Genomic DNA, 21,181 nt, shown 5'->3' with positions numbered 1-21,181 from the left:
CGAGGTTGTGATACATCAACAGGTTGTGGTACAAAATCACTAGGTTGTGGTACATCAACAGGTTGTGGTACATCAACAGGTTGTGGTACATCACAAGGTTGTGGTACATCACGGTACATCACGAGGTTGTGTACATCATTGTGGTACATCACAGGTTGTGGTACATCAGGTTGTGGTACATCATTAGGTTGTGGTACATCACGAGGTTGTGTGGTACATCATCCGAGGTTGTGGTACATCAACATCATTAGGTTGTGGTACATCAACAGGTTGTGGTACATCACGAGGTTGTGGTACAGCATTAGGTTGTGATACATCCCGAGGTTGTGATATATCAACAGGTTGTGGTACATCACGAGGTTGTGATACATCAACAGGTTGTGGTACATCACCAGGTTGTGGTACATCACAAGGTTGTGGCACATCACGAGGTTGTGGTACATCACCAGGTTGTGGTACATCATTAGGTTGTGGTACATCATTAGATTGTGGTATATCACCAGGTTGTGGTACATCACGAGGTTGTGGTACATCACGAGGTTTCGGTACATCATTAGGTTGTCATACATCACGAGGTTGTGGTACATCATTAGGTTGTGGTACATCATTAGGTTGTGGTACATCACGAGGTTGTGGTACATCACCAGGTTGTAGTACATCACGAGGTTGTGGTACATCACGAGGTTGTGGTACATCACCAGGTTGTGGTACATCACGAGGTTGTGGTACATCATTAGGTTGTGGTGCATCATTAGGTTGTGGTACATCATTAGGTCGTGGTACATCATTAGGTTGTGATACATCATTAGGTTGTGGTATATCACGAGGTTGTGGTACATCATTAGGTTTTTGTACATCACGAGGTTGGGGTACATTATTAGGTGGTGGTGCATCATTAGGTTGTGGTACATCATGAGGTTGTGGTACATCACGAGGTTGTGGTACATCACGAGGTTGTGGTACATCACGAGGTTGTGGTACATCATTAGGTTGTGGTATATCACCAGGTTGTGGTACATCATTATGTTGTGGTACAGCACGAGGTTGTGGTACATCACGAGGTTGTTGTACTTGAACAGATTGTGGTACATCACGAGGTTGTGGTACATCATTAGGTTGTGATACATCACGAGGTTGTGGTACATCAACAGGTTGTGGTACATCATTAGGTTGTGGTACATCAGCAGGTTGTGGTTCATCATTAGGTTGTGGTACATCAACAGGTTGTGGTAAATCACCAGGTTGTAGTACATCACTAGGTTGTGGTACATCAATAGGTTGTGGTATATCACGAGGTTGTGGTACATCATTAGGTTGTGATACATCACGAGGTTGTGGTACATCACCAGGTTGTGGTGCATCTTGAGGTTGTGGTACATCATGAGGTTGTGGTTCATCACGAGGTTGTGGTACATCACCAGGTTGTGGTATATCACGAGATTGTGGTGCATCATCAGGTTGTGGTACATCATGAGGTTGTGGTATATCACCAGGTTGTGGTACATCACCAGGTTGTAGTGGATCATTAGGTTGTGGTACATCACCTGGTTGTGGTGCATCACCAGATTGTGGTACATCACTAGTTTGTGATAGTAACGGAATTTCTAAAAAAAATATATGTATATCAATTTTAAAAAGATGTAGATGTGGATTTCTATCTTGTTTTGTAATTTCCTTTCCATTTCTGATTAATTTCGATATCATTAAAATTCGAAAAAAAATGTAATTTTTGATCATTATTCCGAATTCTGTTAACGCCAAATCTTCTAGTCAATAAGGCATAAGTTTAAACTGTATTTAGTATGTTGTAGGCATATATACGACCGTGTCAAATCAACTGTTCAATTGGTCAAATATCCAATATGTCTAAAACATTAAAACTGCCATATTTAAAAAAAAAATACTCGCCTGTGTATAATTTCCATTCGGGTAACTGTTAAGAGAAAATATGTAAAAGATTTTCAAAACATTTCTTTTTTCATTTTTGATTAAAAAAAAAAAAAAAATTCATTACAGATTGTTGCAAATTGTCAATACAATTGATTTGATGTCTTCATCGTCTCTTTAGAATCTACCGTTAACCTTTGGCGCCATTTTAAATTGTCCTCTGATATTTAAAAAATGCCGACAATTAGATGAAACACGATTGGCACCTATATTAAAATTTACATTTCGATTATTTGTTAAGATTAATACTTACTGAGCTGTTCTCTAACATTTAGGGAACATCTGGTAATGGACTATCAAGTGCGTTATTAGTAACTGACATTGACACATGTCTAAGGTCACAGGGGTCACATTTGTTTAAATCGCTAAAGAATTCCTACCGGCAACCAAGAAATTCTGTTAGACGTTACTTGATCAGTTACATTCTGAGACCAGTTGTTATCGACAGCAAGAAGTGAATAAAATAAAGTTTGTCAAATTCAGGTTTCCGATAGGGGTTATAATTCAGGAGAACTATTTTGGGGAACAAACTTTGAAGAACATCTTCTCAAGTTCTACATTGTTGTACATTCTATATCTGTATAGTCTTCGTTTACATTATCATATATATAAATCGCGTGGTTGGATGACTACCATGTTTGTGTACATAATTCACTCATGAGGTTGAATATATGTAAACAGCCCGTCAGTTTGTTAGCAAACAATTTCAAGTTGAAATCATAACTGACCTTCTGGTCCATTCCTTCTCCCTGAATCTACAAAATGTCACAGTTATAATAATGAATCAAAGATCCTTTGAATAAATGCAAGCAATAAACCAATACACTGCAAATATATATTTTAAATACACAAATACAAGGGCAAAATTGGTAGAAGGAGAGAAACCCACAAAATATTTTTTAGGTTTAGAAAATAGAAATTTCACCTCCAAAATTATTCCTAAGTTACAAAAACCAAATAACGAGATAATATCTGATCAGGAAGAAATTTTAAACAATGTTAAAGATTTTTATGAAAAGTTATATGATGACTCAGATGATATAGAAGATGTTAATTTGAATGATTTTAATCTCATTGTCATGTTCCCAAATTGAATGTTATTGAGTCTAATAAGTTAGAATGTATTATTAAGTTAGAGGAAGCTGGAAAGACTTTAAATAAAATGAAAAATAATAAAAGTCCAGGCTCAGATGGATTTTCTACAGAATTTTAAAAATAATTTTAGAAACAGCTTGGTACTTTCGTGATTAGATCTTTATATTTTGGCTATTATAATAATGAACTTTTTATTACACAAAAACAAGGTATTATTACATGCATTCCAAAAAGTGGCAAGCCAAGACACTTTATTAAAAATTGGCGACCAATATCTCTTAAATATTGTTTACAAAATTGCTTCTGGGGTTATAGCAGGTAGGTTAAAAACTATTCTAGGAAAACATATAGATCATGATCAAACTGGGTTTTTAGAAGAACGTTACATTGGTGAAAACACTTGGCTCATATATAATATCATGAATTATACAGAAGATAACATTCCTGGAAGGCTCCTCATGGTTGACTTTCAAAAAGCTTTTGACTCTGTTTCATGGAAATTTATAGACAAAACTCTTTCGTTTTGACTTTGGGAACAGCATTAAAAATGGATAAGAACACTGCATAATAATGCTGATTCGGCTATAATTCAGTGTGGAAATCTCTCTTCTTTCTTGCTTCAGGGTGAAGCGCGGCTGTCGTCAAGGGGACCCGTTCGCCCCATATATTTTTATCTTATGTACAGAAATATTATCAGTTAGGTTAAGAAACAATAATAACATAACAGGTATAAATGTCCATAACTATCCAATCCTTCTCTCTCAATATGCAGACGACACCTCACTCATTCTTGACGGGTCAGACAATTTTTTTACGTGAATCAATCTTATAACTAAATCGTTTTGCCCACATATCTGGATTAAAAAGCAACACAAACAAAACTCAGGTTATATGATAAGGGAACAAAAAATATAGCAATGACACTTTTTTACCTGAATTAGGCTTACAGTGGGGTAGGGACAAAAATACTCTCTTGGGGCTGGAGTTTAGTGTTAATTTACATGAAATTCCAAAATTAAATTTTGACAAAAAACTAATAAAGCGAAAGTCTTTAATCAAGTCCTGAAGTAGAAGAAGGCTAACACCTATTGGTAAAATTCACGTAATTAAATCACTATTAATATCACAATTTAATCACCTATCTATATCATTACCTAACCCAAGCATTTCATTTCTTAATAAGTGAAATACAATCCTGTATCCTTTTTTTATGGAATGGTGAAACAGACAAAGTGAAAAGAAATGTTATAACTAAAGAGTACTTTGAGGGGGGTTTGAAAATGGTAAATATTACTTCTTTTATAGATGGTCTAAAATTAGGATGGATGAAGATATTTTTTTAAGTTCACAATTTAGAAAGTGGCAAGTTATACCTTTTTTAAAGTTGACTATTTTATAAATTGTGGAACTGATTATGTACATATGTGTCAAAGATCGTGCAAAAAATTATATTGGTGTGATGTCTTAAAAGCATGGAAAAGACTTGTTAGCAAACAATTTCAAGTTGAAATCATAACTGACCTGCTTGTCCATTCTTTCTCCCTGAATATACAAAATGTCACAGTTATAATAATGAATCAAAGAACCTTTAAATAAATGCAAGCAATAAACCAATACACTGCAAATATATATATAATTTAAAAGAAAAAGAAAAAGATTTCATAATGAAGAAAAAAGACTTCATAATGCGTAGGAAGTATACGGTAGGAGTATTTGTATGTTTTTATGCTAGTTTGCAAAGGTTACCAGGGACGGTTTAAGACGAATAGATTTATTTGTTGATATTGACAGTGTTTTAAACATTGTGCATGCGCTGCATTACGATACTGAAACATGATAATACATATTTTTCGTCTTGGGAAAAATGCATGTTATATAATTGTAGAACTTGAATGTATATGGTACAATTATAAAGAGCTGATACAAGATACAAGACTATTGTTTGTGGTTATATTTGGCCACCAGATCCTCGTTGCTTACTTGATTCAACATAACCTTTACGACACAGAAAGACATATAAGTACCATACCTTGATATATGCATGTACATGTATACGTGTAATTCATTAATACAAGTTATTAATATTTAATAATAACTTGGGTTATTTAAGGAACAACTATTTATTTATTTTGATTTTCAACGCGAGTTACCGCCCTTTATCCACTCGATAATGTTCAGCTCTCTTAGACCTCTTGTTTACACCGGAAACGACCATTCATTTCCGGTTTTGTCACGGTGAACAAGAGGAAAGATTCCAATTGCTGTAATATCCACGATTTTCTGAAGTGTTTATCAATATCATCTACCGAACTTGTGTCAGGTGGACGGTAATATGTATGTGCTTAAACATTTTGTTAAATTGTATTCAGGGAGCGATTGAGCGTGTGTTGTTTTGGGGGGAGAGAATTTTCCCGCAGCAGTAATTTTCATTGGTTGCTAATCTTGTTGAGTTGTTGGCCACGGTGATTTTTATGCTGTTAGCTCTATTCCCCACTTCGTCTTTACTTTGTGGCGGTGGCATATGGAAATAAGTTTATTTCCATCTGCCATGTGGCAGGACTTCGCTAACATCAGTGCAGTGGAGAATTATAATTGAAGTTAAATTTACTAGATATTTGATGATCATTGGTCACCCCTTGATCACAAAAGATTTCGATTAATGGTATCTCTTTGTTATATATTTGTTCCACTGTACTGGTAATTTTCACTCTGTTTGCATTGTTTTATACATGTTTGATTGTACTGGTATTGATGCCAGTCGGGCCGTAATTGACCCCATTCTTTATTGATGTGTGGGCAGTAATTGACGCCCTCTTGCTTGATGTACGGGCTTTGACACCCGTGGGCAGATCTTGATGCCCCTTGGCAAAATAAACACCGTGGCCATAACCTGCAATCTTGTGTTTGTTGTTTTATTCAATAACTGTTGGTGTTGTCTTATAGATAGTTAAAAACTAAACAAATTATCTCGCGTCTCGTGCCTTGCTTAATATACAAACTTCCATGCCCAAATATATGCATTAGCGACATATTCTAATCTTTCAAACACGTCTGCATGTATCTATTTATTGAAACCCTGAGTGCAATTTTAAGTCTATCAAACATCATAATTAAATGGAACATTTGTATCAGATTCAGTATTGCTATCTCAACATACCTGATGTATAGAGGTATACAGTTACTTTCGTGACAATATGACCTAGGGAAAGGATGCACATAATAATCGGGAAAACTGAAAAAATAAAAAGACATATTATACCAATATATAATTTTGTGGAGATAAGAGGCAGTTTGTGCCCAAATACCCCTCCTTTCCCTAAAAAATACATACAAGAAATGGCTAAATGACATACATCAAATGACATAAAGACATACGACAAATGGTAAAATGACATACAACAGATGGCTAAAAGACATACAACAATTTTTTTCTTGTTCACAAAGTGAACAGAAACCTGATTAGAGAAATGTTATACACATTTTGTTATTGTTCAATAACTGAGCAGAAATATACTAAATATATTAAACACACGTTTATGATTTCATATTTCCTGTCGGAATAATGCAGAAATTAACGCCAAATAGGTAGAGCTACATGTCACAATTTCACTCTGATTTTGAGTGATAGAAGGGCTAAATTGTTTAGGTCAAACTCAAATTCCCTTTTATTATCAGCAAGAACATAACGGCTACGCACGGAAAATCAGTATTCATCATGACATTTTGAACAAAAGAATGGATCGACTAGGAACAACTGACATGAGATGAAGAGCGGTATTGAAAACCCCATTAAAGGAGTATTTATTTGCATTTGGTTCCATTGTTAGATACCTTGTTCTCATTTGAGAATATGACATTACCAGGTGTCTTCGTTGAAGCCGTTTACATTTCTCATTGTACTTTTCCACGAGTACCCATATAAATTTTCCTTTCATTCAATATTTTGTCCTAGTTTTATTGAATTTGATTTTGGAGAATGACTATGATGATATTTGGGTATGTTCTTGTTTGTTTTTCTCTCATTGAACTTTTTGTTTTATGTGCATTGGGTATGGAATATTTAATCCTAGCGATCCGTTAGTAACTCATACATCATTACTCAAAATACGTACTCACCTATACTGCAATCCATTATGAAAACCATGGATGTTATAAAACAGGCGATAGCGATAAAAAAAACAATGCAGAGACACATTTTTCTCAATCTGGTTTGTTGATTTGCATCACCCACACTATAACCAAATTCCATTCCATCTGAAGTATCAAAGAAATATATGAAAGTTATAACAATTTTTCTCACCTTTCATTGTTGTATGTTTGAATTTGCCATTCTATTTTTACAAATATACTTTATTGCAACAATTTTTTAAACTTTAGATATTTGTTCTTAACCCAGTTATGAATAGAAATATGGATAAGATTGTGTTCATTTCATCAAAAAATCAAACACAATAAGAATATTTCGGCACTTGCTAAAAGTCGACTTCCGCAGGTATTCGAATGAGGCATATGTTTGCTTGTGTGTAAATGTATGAGTATTTGGATAAGTTGAAACTCACCAGGTTGCCGGTAGACGGCATGGACAGGTAAAGCAGCAACGAACGATATCATGTAACCCAGAATGCTGATCCAACCTTAAATATAAATGGTAAATTTAAAATGCGAGAATATTCATTACGAGCAGGAATCACCAATTCATAAAGTGTACTTCAATTTTTTTTTTGTTAATTTAAGGATTGAATTGACCAAAGTGAATTCGATTTCTTAGACATCCCCTGCACCTTAAATGGTTGAACGTAATATACTTACAATATTCTTTCTTTTTTTTTTCTGAAAATGAAATAAAGAAATCATTATTATAAATAAGTTTATCTTAACCAAGAACGCTGTTTTGTTTATATACCAAAGATATAATAATAATAGCTCAGACTTTACGTAAGAATGTAATTTCTGTAACCGTTCATACCAAGTTTCATCTCTGATATTATGACATGGACTCATAATTATATAAATATATGTATATAATTTTCATATTTCGTTCGATATTCATATGGTGATTGAGATCGATTCAATCATTGGGTAACTGTAACTTCTTTTCTACGGTTTTGAATTGATGAATGTCTCTTCTGATTATCCAGACATAAGCATAAGATTCCGAAATGCTGCTAGCATCTTCAAGAAGCTCTAAAATATTTATTACTTATAAGTACTCATACTGCTATTATCATTCGACATCCAATTCTTAAAGATTTCTCTTTCATCATAAAAGATTTATGATAATTTGATAGATTGAGACAAGGTAAATAATTTGATGCAGTAGAATCCTCTCCACTGTAGAGTTATATCTACGTAATAAATGTCGTCAACTTATATTATTCTTAAGTTATATATTACCTTCATTTTTTGGCCCCACTCGCAACTTAGTGCAGAAGTCTGCAAAGAAGCTACTAGTCCCCAATCGGTTTGTGGCTGTGCAGATGTATCTTCCAGCTTTACTCTGTTGCATGTTCCAAATACTGAAGTTGAACATCATACCGGTACTTGTTTCGTTGTATCTCAAACTTCGCGACATCGCCATTGATCGGTCATCTTTTTGATGACAGGTCAGGCTATCAATATCTGGCTTTCGACTAACCCATAGTGATATCGACACGTTCTCTCCGAAATCACAGTTTAGACTTTTTCCTTCGTAAGGAGAGGAGAGTTTGGGTTTTGCTGAAGGAGATATTGAGGATATATGAATATATCATATTAAGATTTGATGTTTTATAAAGTGTTGTGATTGGTTCATTTTATGGCATTCATCTTTTCACACTGATATATTAAACGCAGTCATTAGAGGAAAGTATTATCGCTAATTCCTTTACATACAAACAAATAAATGAAAGCAAAACCATACTCACTATTTACTTGTAATTGCAGTGTGCTTTCTTCAAAGCCTTCGCTATTTCTAGCTGTGCACGTATAGTTTCCACTGTCATGTTCACTGACATTTTTTATGGCGTGTGTCAAGTTACCGTCTGTTAGAGCGTTTGTAGGAACATCTCTGACGTTTCCTTCATTGTCCTTAAATGTAATATTTGATACTGTTGGCGTAGGATGACCTTCAATACTACACGTTATATTATAAGATGATCCAGCATCGACGTTTGCGTTCTCTAGCATGGTAATCAGTGGCTGCGCTGCAGGACGAATGCACAATACAACAAGCAATTAGATTACATTTTATATATCACAACACGAATGCGCCATTTCAAATGTAACACAATTTCTTATTATATGGGCTGATCATATGGTAAAACTACTCAATCTCGTCAGTGCACGATCAAATGAAACAATGTATCGTTTATATTTTCCAACGGCCTTTTTTTCTATTGTCTCCCTTGACACTAGCTACCAGTTGGTGTCAGGTGAGGAAGGTTCCCTTTTTGTCTTTCAGCACCGAATGTCATGCACATGTTGTACGTATATTGTGACTGGGTAGAATATTATTCTAGCGTATTCAGACTATGAAATTTCAGTGTAATAACACTATCAAAGGCGTCTGTCCATAAACCAAAGATGCCGTTTCCATATGACCCTGGCTGTTGAGAGGGCGTGAACCATCATTTGGAAAACCCTTTTCAGTGCTTTAGCGGCTTCTTTTTTGTGTGATCTTGATAAGTGATTGCACTAAAATCTGGAACAAGTTTGAATTTCAAGATTGTAGTATCAATTTCATAGACACTATTTTTACCTTTATTCCTTTAGAGATTTGTTCAATCTAACTAGTGTGTGTCAACCGCTTGCAAAGTAAAATTACAAAACGAAAAAGGAAACCATGACTCACTTGTAATAATAACGTTGGCACTCGTGACGTTCGATATACCTATGGCATTTCGCACAGACAGTTCATATGTGCCCTGATCAGATGCTTGCATATCGTAGATTGTTAGATATGGGTTTTGTATTGTTCCCACTTTGTATTTTTCATGATTCGTAAAAAAATACGCTGTTGGAGATATCAAAGCAATCGTATATGTTGAACTGGCATTTTTGAACATCCAAGAAAAACCTGTCACTTTAGGGTGGCTGTAGATTACTGGCTGCAGAGCTATGGGATCTCCTCTCTTTTTCTTGTAAAAATATTTCGTTAATTCCACATCAGGTACAGCTATAGTCAAATAAAGAGTAATCTTTTATATATTGTATTTTATATATAAATATTTTTATAGTATTTGTCGTCTACTTTTAAACAAGAACAAGTATATTCATTTGTCTACACTTTTTTCATATAAAAATAGTTATTAAGAAATGCTCGATGGATCATTTAGAGGTGTCATGTAGAGGTTACAATTGATTCACATAAGTTGTTTTCATTTTCTGATTGTCAAAATTATCAAATCTCTTGTTATTTTTTCTTATATAATAATGTTGCCGTTTATATGAAAACATCGAACAAGCATAGTTTTCATAAAGAACCGTACGGTTAATGTGGGGGTTTTCGAATGTATTGGCCAAGACATTCCAGAATCTATCAAAGCGGTAGATACCAGAGTCACATACCCTATTGCAGTAGTATAATTCGGTACGTATTTCAGGCATTGTTATAAAAATAGCTGGCTTAAATTTTGCGATATCATGAGGAGGCTTATGCAAACACATAAATTCAACACATGCGTTTACTTCGCCATAAAAGCGGCCTTAAATGGCCAAAGGTGTTGATAAAATGTTAAGCAAGATAAAACTAAGGCAAACCCTCCTTTTTTTCAACTACACGTTGAAATGTGCACTAACAACTGCCATTGATTGATTTTTAACACGAAGAAATGTATTCCTATTTTAATGTTTAAATAACAATTACATAGTACCATTTTTTTTCAATAAATTGGGTAATTATGAATCACAAAAAATTGTACCGTTTTCACGTTCACAGGTGTCCCAGCAGAACTCATCGAACATAAACATAGTTTCCGAGCTGATGGTATTAAAGTTGCATTTGCCATTTTTACAGGGGGTACACAAATCCATCTCACCGTCATTTTTACAAAACGTAATCGTTCCTGAAAAAGCACCAAAACATGCAACGTATGGAAAACAAAATCCATGATTAACGTAACGAAACATCTTACTAAAATGACCAAATTGTCATCAATTTGTTGTAAGTTTTAAAACAACGTTTTGATAATGTCTATACTATAGATTAAAACTAATTAAGAATATCATCACATCAAAGTCATAATTCCGTTGTTACAGATGATATTTTGAAATATAAACAGCCTCACAATACAGCCAAATGTAAGACTGTTAATTCAATGATTATTTTAATTAACATAATGGGCAAATATCCATGTGCCAAAACAACAATTTATACATAATCATGCCATTTCGAATCAAGTCCGTGATAACCAACCAGTCTTATTTAAAATGATAGCATTCATAATTCGTTCATGCTTATGTCTTGCTTATATACATTTGTAATATACTTTCACATTACATTTAATGTTCTTTGAATTCCATCACATCAATACCATAGACATTTAAAAGAGAATACATTCAGGTTAATGCTGGTTTAAAATGAGATTTATCTAGAGTTTACCTCTGCGACAACGCGTTGGAATGCAGCAAAATCGAGCACCACGTGGAAATTGTTCGTCTTTAATAAAATGAGGAACGGTACCATTTCGTTTGCAATCGTTCACGGAATATTCGGGATGTGTATCCTTGAATACAAAATTTATGTACATGAAGACACTTTTCATTTAAACCATATCCAGTCTTACTTTTGCACAATGAAAATTGATGGCAACGACAAAATTGCTGAATGTAAAAAATAATTGAATAAAAAAATAAAAAAAAAAACAACATATCAACATGATAATAATCCAAGCTCAAATTTCATAAAACTAGGGCATTATATGAACAAAAGAATGACGCCGACGGATATTCTTAAAACATAATGAGAAAAAGACATGGAATTCCAGAAGAGTAAGCGCCTTCTGTTTAATCGACGACACCCGTCATGTAAACCTTGGTCAATCCAAGTGAGTAATGTCACGTTCTCAAATCAGGATAAAACAACGGAATCAACAGGCAAACGAACGAGTATTCAACACATCCAGCACGTGTTGCAGTGGAACCGGAGTTCGAGGATTAACAGAAACCGGTACCCCAATATATCTGCACTTGGTTTCGAGCGTGAATCAGATAAGCTACTTAGGGTGTCGATGTATAAATACTTCTTAATCCTTAGATAGGGGATGGTATGTTTTAACATGTTCAGATTAAAGTACAACTTTCCTGTTATAAGCTCAACGGGGCTAAAATTGTTTTCAGACTGTGCAATTACTTACATGAGTCGCATTACGAAGTGGTGCACAGGAAATTCTTCTTGAACATAAAAACACTATCCATAGTGTAACCGATAAAAGAAAGAACATCGAAGTAGACGGCATCATAGGAATAGCTGGAAGATAATAAAAGAATTGTTATTTACAAGAATATCATCATAATTTATTAATATATCACCATCAAAGTTAAAATTTTGTCTAAGGTGATTGACTTGAAAAGATGATTCAGTTATGTTTATTGATGTCTTTACTATCCTCTTAAGGATGGAGTGTTAGTTAAGATTGCTCCGGCATTTTATTAAAATCTTATCTTGCATGACGAGCTGTTTAAGCCAAATGTGTATTTCCTGGAGAAACGTAACTATTTTCTAGTATATAAAAAGAAAATACCAATGGATATATATTGCTATCACATCTTTACAATGCGATACAAGATACGTTGAAGGTTGACAGCAAAATATCGTTTACATATTTTTGCGATTAGAATGGCAGTAAACATTTGTTTTTGTATAAAATATAACTATGACAGTTATACAAACTTCTGAAAATGTTTTCCCTATCGATCAAATTGTCATAGGTTTACCAAACTCTTGAGTCAAACATGCATACCGGCTTTAACGTCTTTTTAACGACCCTTTAGTGCTTCTATGTAAAGTATCAGAATCCCAAAACAATTCTTAAGTGAATAGAAAGCATCTAAGAATTTTAACCGATTCGTTCATCCTGTATATTGTGACCAAAAATGCTTTGTCCCCGTCAGAAAGGAAGGAAAAACGGACGGATGTAGACCAAATATTATAGTTCCCTCGCTTTATCTCATAAGGACTTTCATTGAAAGTCACACATAAGGACGCCATCATTACCTATACAGCTAAAATTTCCTTTTGTTCACTCACAATATACATGCTGCTAACAGGTATTTCAACTACTCGTCGGAAACTGATTTCTGTTTTGTATTGAAAGACGGATTATAATCCTTTTTGTGTTGGTGTATACCTAGGTACCCAAATGAATGATACGTTGTGAAAATGTATACACTAATATCGCATTTAAGACTAATATCTAACTTCTAACACTATCGTAACATACCGAATCTGATCATCCTTGTCGTAATATAACACTCGTTTATATGAGTCAAGGAAGGAGTGAGATAGCCTAGAGTCACATAATGACAAAACCGGAGACTTTGAAGAGGATAGTGGACTCCGATGCTACGACGTAAGTCCCCTATATAACGCTATCGGGGAGGCATATTTTGCCAGCGCCACACCGGTTTTTCATTAATATTACCCTGAGGTTAAATAAAATCGGTGTTGGCAGTAGATGGAAAGGTAAATGGTCTTCAAAAATTATGTGACCAGCTTAATATTCGAGGAATAGCAGTAGTTTGCCGTGTGCATGAGGGTCATTGTCTACAGTGGCAGACATCAGACAGAGGCTTGACGCTACAGTTGTTATTTTGAAGAAATACCAGACCAAGTAATTTTTATTTTAAATTTTAATTACAAAGCCATTATGGAAGTGATACATTTAAATTAATAATTAATTAATGTGTTTTACCAGCCTACATTAACATTTCTTACTGAATTGGTATTCTAAAGTTATTTATTTAATTACAGAATTTCCAATGAGAATTATTAGGAAATAGACTGACAGTTTGATTAACTCTGCATGAAGACTGCAGAGATGGACTTCGTCTTAGGCAGTTGGAAACCATAGCTACCATGACTGTAATAGATTTTTGTACAGCGTCCACTGAGAGCAGCAGCGACACAATCACATTAGCTCTGATTACCTGTTTGCAAAATCTTTTCTCTGATTCAGTGGATGGAATAGTAGCTTAATGCTAGACAGCAAATATCAAAATCTCGTGAAACAAACAGTTCTGGTTAGTTGCTGACATTTCATATATTTTAGAAATAATGAATGCATGTAAATTCAAACAATAAGGTTATATTGAATTCTTTATCTAAATAATATAAATGAGACAGAGAGTATTTAACAACAAATCAGACATTAATACACATTAATTATAAAAAATGAATCAATTCTTTCAGATTTCACTGATGAAGATGTTTCTTTGTTGGTTGACTACTTAAAGCCTGTGTTGATAGAAGCAGATGTTGATGTCAATACAATAGAAATGGAATGGGACATGCTGAAAAGTACTGTTTACAAAAGCATTGTTAATGCTTGAATTTAATTCAATCACTAAACAAATTACTGTTTGTTTTCTTAGTCTATTAAATAAAGAACAATCTATTTTATTAGTTATAAATCATGATGTCATAATGAAATATTTCTTTCTTTTTCTAAGATCTTTCCCCTTTTAGACTGGCAATCAACCGGCAGCACACAGACTGCACGAATATCCGGACCTTGATTTCCTTAATACTTAACTTACCAGCACATTCAGCTGATGCTGAAAGAGCCTTTTCAGAAATGAAATTAGTCAAAAGTGTGTTCCAGTTGTTCGCCTTTCGGAAACGCTACAGTATTACAAGTCATCCGATGTAAATATATTCCACGGTATGTAGTATTACTAGTCATTCGATGTAAATATATACAGGGGAATATAGAGCAGAGAATACAGCTATATTTGTAGTATTACTAACCATCCAATGTAAATATATACAGGGGAATATAGAGCAGAGAGTACAGCTATATTTGTAGTATTACTAGTCATCCGATGTAAATATATACAGGGGAATATAGAGCAGAGAGTACAGCTATATTTGTAGTATTACTAGTCATCCGATGTAAATATATACAGGGGAATATATATAGCGGGGAATACAGCTATATTTGTAGTATTACTAACCATCCAATGTAAATATATGCAGGGGAATATAGAGCAGAGAGTACAGCTATATTTGTAGTATTACTAGCCATCCGATGTAAATATATACAGGGGAATATAGAGCAGAGAGTACAGCTATATTTGTAGTATTACTAGCCATCCGATGTAAATATATACAGGGGAATATATATAGCGGGGAATACAGCTATATTTATAGTATTACTAGTCATCATATGTAAATATAGTATTCTTAACCTATAGATCTTTTCGTAAATCATCCATTACCACAGAAATCTAAATATTTATTTTTCCACACATGAACGCCCGTCATTTTCATTCTGATACGAATGCAGTGTGAAATACAAGGTATCGTTGTTATTTTGTTTTTGTGAATAACATTGTAAACATAGTTACTAAGACGATGCCATACAAAAGGTCATATCAAAACGATGTTCTGATGATGAAAAACAAGATATGTAAGATGTCGCCATCTTGGAACTTGCGCACCATATGATACGATCGTCATATTTACTGCTGACAGGATGTAAGCGTTGGACATTGGATATTTTACATTGTACAGTTGCCCCCAACACCCTCTAACATGCCCCACAACGAGAAAGGAGATCCTGAGAAGGAGCAGTTCTATCAGGAGCCCCAGGAAACAGTTGATGGATGTAGCAAGAACGACACCATCATCATCATAGGGGATCTGAACGCCAAGGTTAGGAGCGATAATACCGGATGTGAGAAGACAATGGGTGTGCACGGGCTTGGCACACAGAATGACAATGGGGAGAGACTATGCGAGTTCTGTCCACTGAATGGGCTAGTGATAACAGGTACATTATTCCCCTACAAATACATCCATAAGGCAACATGGGTGTCAGCAGACGGACGAGTAAGGAACCAAATCGACAATCTCTTGATCAGCGGGCAGTGGAGATAATCCATACAGGACACCAGGGATTTTCGACCTTATTTGGCAGAAAGCAGTTCCTACACAATGGAAAAAATAGCTCCGCAAACGCGGGCAATACCCCACAGCCTTATTATAAGTTGGGTGCAGGGCTGAGATTGTGAAAAACCTCAATAAGCTGTGTAGGTCCATAGGCCCAACATGCCCAGCGAAAATGGTGATCGCTTGTGATGTCGTTCTTGAGATAATGAGCGGAATGCAAATTCAAAATGGCTCCCGTAACCGCCATATTGGATATCGTGTGGTGACGGACGGACGGACAGACGGACGGACGCCGTGCGTGATCGCAATACCCCTTTCGGGCTGTGGTGTAAAAAGGACTCATTTGCAAAATTCCATCCACAGGGACAGCCTTTAGGTCATCATGCGTCAGTATGGAATCTCTATGAAACTGGTGCAGATGGTCAACACCCTTTATGAGGACTTCCAGTGTTTAGTCATCGATGAGGGTGAAACAACTGAGTGGTTTCCAGTGATGACCGGTGTGAAACAGGGTTGCTGCATGTCAGGTTTCCTTTTCCTCCTTGTAATCAACTGGGTAACGCGACGAACAACAGATGGGAAGAAAACTGGAATCAGAACAGAATCAGAAATTCACAACAATGATCAAAGACCTTGATTTTGGAGATGATCTTGCCCATCTTTCATCTGCCATGAACCATCTACAACAGAATATAGCAAGGCTTGAAGAAAATGCTGCCAACGTAGGGCTGAAGCTCAACGACAAGAAATGCAAGGTGATGAAAGCTAACAGCAGGAATGAAGAGAAGTTGAAGGTGCTAGGGAATGAGGTAGAAGAGCTAGGGAGCTTCACATATATGGGAGCCAAAGTGACAAAGGACGGATGAGGAACAGCGGACATTAAAAAGAGAATAGCCTTACCAAGTGGACAGTTCAAACGGCTATCGAACATCTGGCAAGCTGGAGACATTAACAGAAAGATCAAAGTCTCCCTTTTTAACTGCCTCATACTATCAGTGTTGCTCTATAGGTGGGAGACATGGAAACTGACCATGGGAGAGGAAGGAAAATAGATATCTTTCAAAACAAGTGTATGAGAAGAATATTCAGGATTCGATGGGAGCAACACATCTCGAATAAGACAGTTCTGGAGGAGTCAGGGACAGTGAAGATAAGCCAGGAGGTGTGAAGAAGGAGATGGAGCTGGATTGGACACGTCCTGAAGAAGGATCAACGGGATGACTGTGCTGTGGCCCTCGAGTGGACACCAGAGGGAAAAAGGAAAAGAGGCCGTTCAAAAACATCTTGGCGAAGAATGGTGGAGGTGGCGCGGAATGATGCTGGCTGGAGTACCTTGAACTCTGCACGCCATACCGCCGGAGATCAAAAACAGTGGAGAAGGGATGTCCAAACCTTGTGTGTCCTGAGAGACTTAAGGTTAAGGTAAGGTAAGGGTATAAGAATTGAAAATTGTACGTGTTGCCCACGCCCCCCTCTCACATGGCTGGTACCATATGAAACGATCATCACATTTACTGCAGGCAAGGTGTAAGAATTGAACATTGACTAAAGTTTGGATGTTAATATTCTTTTAGTATCTTTCTCCTTGACACAGCCTCTATTTTGGACTATTTTGAGCGTTTGTCTCGTTAAGGAGGCCTTTGACTTTAAATGTTTGTGATAATCTCAAGTTTAATGCCGTTCATCGTGTAAGCGTAAAAGCTGGTTTTCCCGTCAGTATGAAATGACTGGATGAGAGGGTTGCCGTGGGCTGCCCTGCTTTAGCTAGGAACTGATTGAAAAACTGCACAAGAGACACAAGTGAATAGCACCGATGCTTGGTTTCGATAGTGATGTTTTAAGGGCATACATTTTGAAGCTTAGGCGGCACCGGAGGAAAATCCAAATTGATCAAAAGAAAAATCAAAATCTCGCTAAAGAGTTGAACTAGCCCCGTTATTGTCGCGATTTTCATGCATCTGATTTTTTAATCGTGAAACGCTCTTCATATCTATTTGACGATCTAATAAATAAACAAGATATTCCAGAGATTCATTGTTTTTTTAAAATTCTTTTCCGGAAAAAGTAGTACTTATCTTTAAATTTGAAATGAAGATCGCCATCTGTTAGTGTTTTATGGTTCTGACAGACCTGAAATCAAAAGAGCAGATCAAGGGGCCAAGGGAAACAAACAAATAAAATTTGAAATGGATCCACCCAAGACTCAAGAAAAAACGAAACAATATTTCAATGTAAAAATGACTACCAGACGACCACGTTGTTCCTCCAAGTAATGTGAAAACTGAATGGATACATCAACATTAACAGGTGAAAACAATAAAAGCGATCCAAATAAAATAACATTACACAAACTAAAAGGTAACAGACAAATGCAAACATTCTTAAATGGGTAATTCAATAACAGTTGATAAATATGTTACGCCAAAATCTAATGTATAATCCAACATATTTCAGATAAGCAAGAACTTCAAAAATCTCAATAGTTTCAAAATGGGTTTTTAGACTTGTTATGTTATGAACAAGTCAATGCAGTCCAATAAAATTGTTTAACGGTGAATTGCTCATCACATTTTATGCACCGAGGATTAGCTTCGCCTTTCAACATGTATGAATGTGTAAGGTAGGTATGGCCCATCCGAAGAAGGGCAAGGACAACTTCGTCTCGGTTGTTGTCTCTCTAGCATGGAGACCATTCACCAATAAAATGTTTACGGAGTGCAATTTATTATTGGTATATGTATTCCATTCCTCCTGCCACTGAGCTGTTGAAATGTGTTTAATAAATAGTTTTAAATCGGTAAAGTTTAAAACAACAGGTGGTAACGATAAAGCTTCTTCTGTGGTACGATCTGCTTTTTCATTGCCTGGCTATTCCCATGTGCCCAGGAACCAAGCAAAAAGCAATACGAAAGTTAAAGGCAAGTTCATGATATAGTATTAATGTATTACGAATGAAAATACTTTCGATATTTCTATTGCTAAGACTGTAGAACAGAAAGGGAATCTGAATGGATAACAGCTCTATTTACTTTGTTTAAATATATTAAAGGGCGAGGTAAATAGCTCGCGCTTCCGCCGAGAATATTGAGGCGTTGTTCGGTAGCCGGCATCCATAGGTTTCATCTTGTGTAAACATGGCCGCAGCAACCTTATCATTTCCTTTTGAACCATCAGTATATAAATGTAGAAATGTTTTATATTTCAACTGCAATTTCGAGAAAGATGAACGAAAGGTACAACTGTCAGTGTCTGATTTAACCATTTCATAAAGTGAAAAATCAACTTCAGGTGAATTCAAGAGCCAGGTGGGATTTCTATCGTTCCAAATGACTGAAATTGGTCAATATCGGTATTTGTGTTTTGTAAAAGAGCAGAAATTCGAATACCGAATGATGGAATGGTCTTTGGTTTGTTTTGGATATCTCCAGGAGTTCACAAGAAAAAGCGATAACAATCTTTATTTGTTGTCAAAATAAAAGATGGTCTTCTGTCAGCTACCTTGTTTTATCTAGCAGAAACCAACATATCAAATTTGACACAGATCCATTCAGTAAACCCCCTCCTACCAAAAGAAACAACGATAATAATCTTTAGGGTCATTATCGAAAAAATGGTCACCTGTTGATTTTTTATTCTGATCAAACCTCAAAGCTAAAAAGGGCACAACAAAGGGCCAAAATAAATCTAATTATTTGTTTATCCACCATGGAATAAGTTATAACTATTACAGCCAAGATTCAATATGGCCACCTTAGCACTATTGTGTTTTTCGGATCTTTCCGCAACTGGAACGATGCAAAACTTGTGGCCTATGGAATTAAAAAAGATTATTCAAATGCTTCTCAAGGAATGATAAATAATATAACTTTCAAAATCCATACAATCCCAAATCTCTCGGTCATGGCTTTTTCCGATCGGTCCGAAAATGTGACAATCTATAGCTCGGACTGAAGGAAACCTTCATATGATACTTTTGTTTACAGATAGATGAACAGGACACGGACGCATGGCAATACAGAGGATGGACTTAAAACTATAGAAAATGTCCATGGAATATTTTCGTATAACAATTAAGAACGTCAGATCCTTGTGTTCACAAGAAATGATAAGTTCTCGAATAGACATTGTTGGTCTACATTCATTCATATATGAGTGACTTCGATAAGGACGGTATTAACTCACTGGCTAAATGATCCATCCCCTACGACTGTTATATTAAAGAACTTTCGAGAAGTCTCGTTATACAACACATGTTTTCAGCTATATCTAAGGCAAGGCAGTCACAACACTTTACGGTTACAGATTAAACCACAAGTTCAATAAAGGAGACGGGTATTTCTATGAATATAAGTATATCTTTATGCTATATCCATTAATTATTGGAAATACACTATTCCCAATGATCAGTTTTAAGACGAATATAGCTGAGACGAACACACATTAAAGGCATATCTAATTTATGAACTGAATATATTAAATGTGTACTTACTCCGAACGTTCATTCTTAGACTCTCACATGGAAACTACAACGTAGTCACTAACTGGTAGATACAGTCCGAGTCGAAAACTGAACTTAACAAAATAACGTAACATGTAACTTATGTAAGATATAAATAGAAACAGGATTTTCCTCCCAAAAACTATTCTTAAGCACACGTCATATGTATATTTAGTGCCAATTTCCGACCAGGGTTGATCAACCCGTCTTTATATACACAGATAGCTGTTACACATACCTAATGCGTGAGACATCTATGTTTATGATATGAAACATTGATATTATGACATTCATATTTTCTCTTTTAGTTCTTGAATTAAAAGTAGAAGGCCAACTCAAATACATGTACAGGTTTGTTTTCTTGCGAAATCGTGCGTACTATGTCTATAAATAGATATCGGACCCATTTACCTGATTTTATCTCAAACGGTATTATTGTCAGTTGAAAGTCGTACACAATAAAAATACAGATTGTTGTTTCAGGAAGCCGATGCATTTTTTTTAAAATTAGATTTTTGCATTTGATAACATAAAATATACCGAGTTGAATGTGA

The sequence above is a fragment of the Ylistrum balloti genome, unplaced genomic scaffold, assembly GCF_031769215.1.
Source record: "Ylistrum balloti isolate Yb309-2 unplaced genomic scaffold, AGI_CSIRO_Ybal_v1 Utg369934, whole genome shotgun sequence".
In the NCBI taxonomy this organism is placed as follows: Eukaryota; Metazoa; Mollusca; class Bivalvia; order Pectinida; family Pectinidae; genus Ylistrum; species Ylistrum balloti.
The sequence above is the reverse complement of the archived record's forward strand: the minus strand, read 5'-3'. Positions refer to the sequence as shown.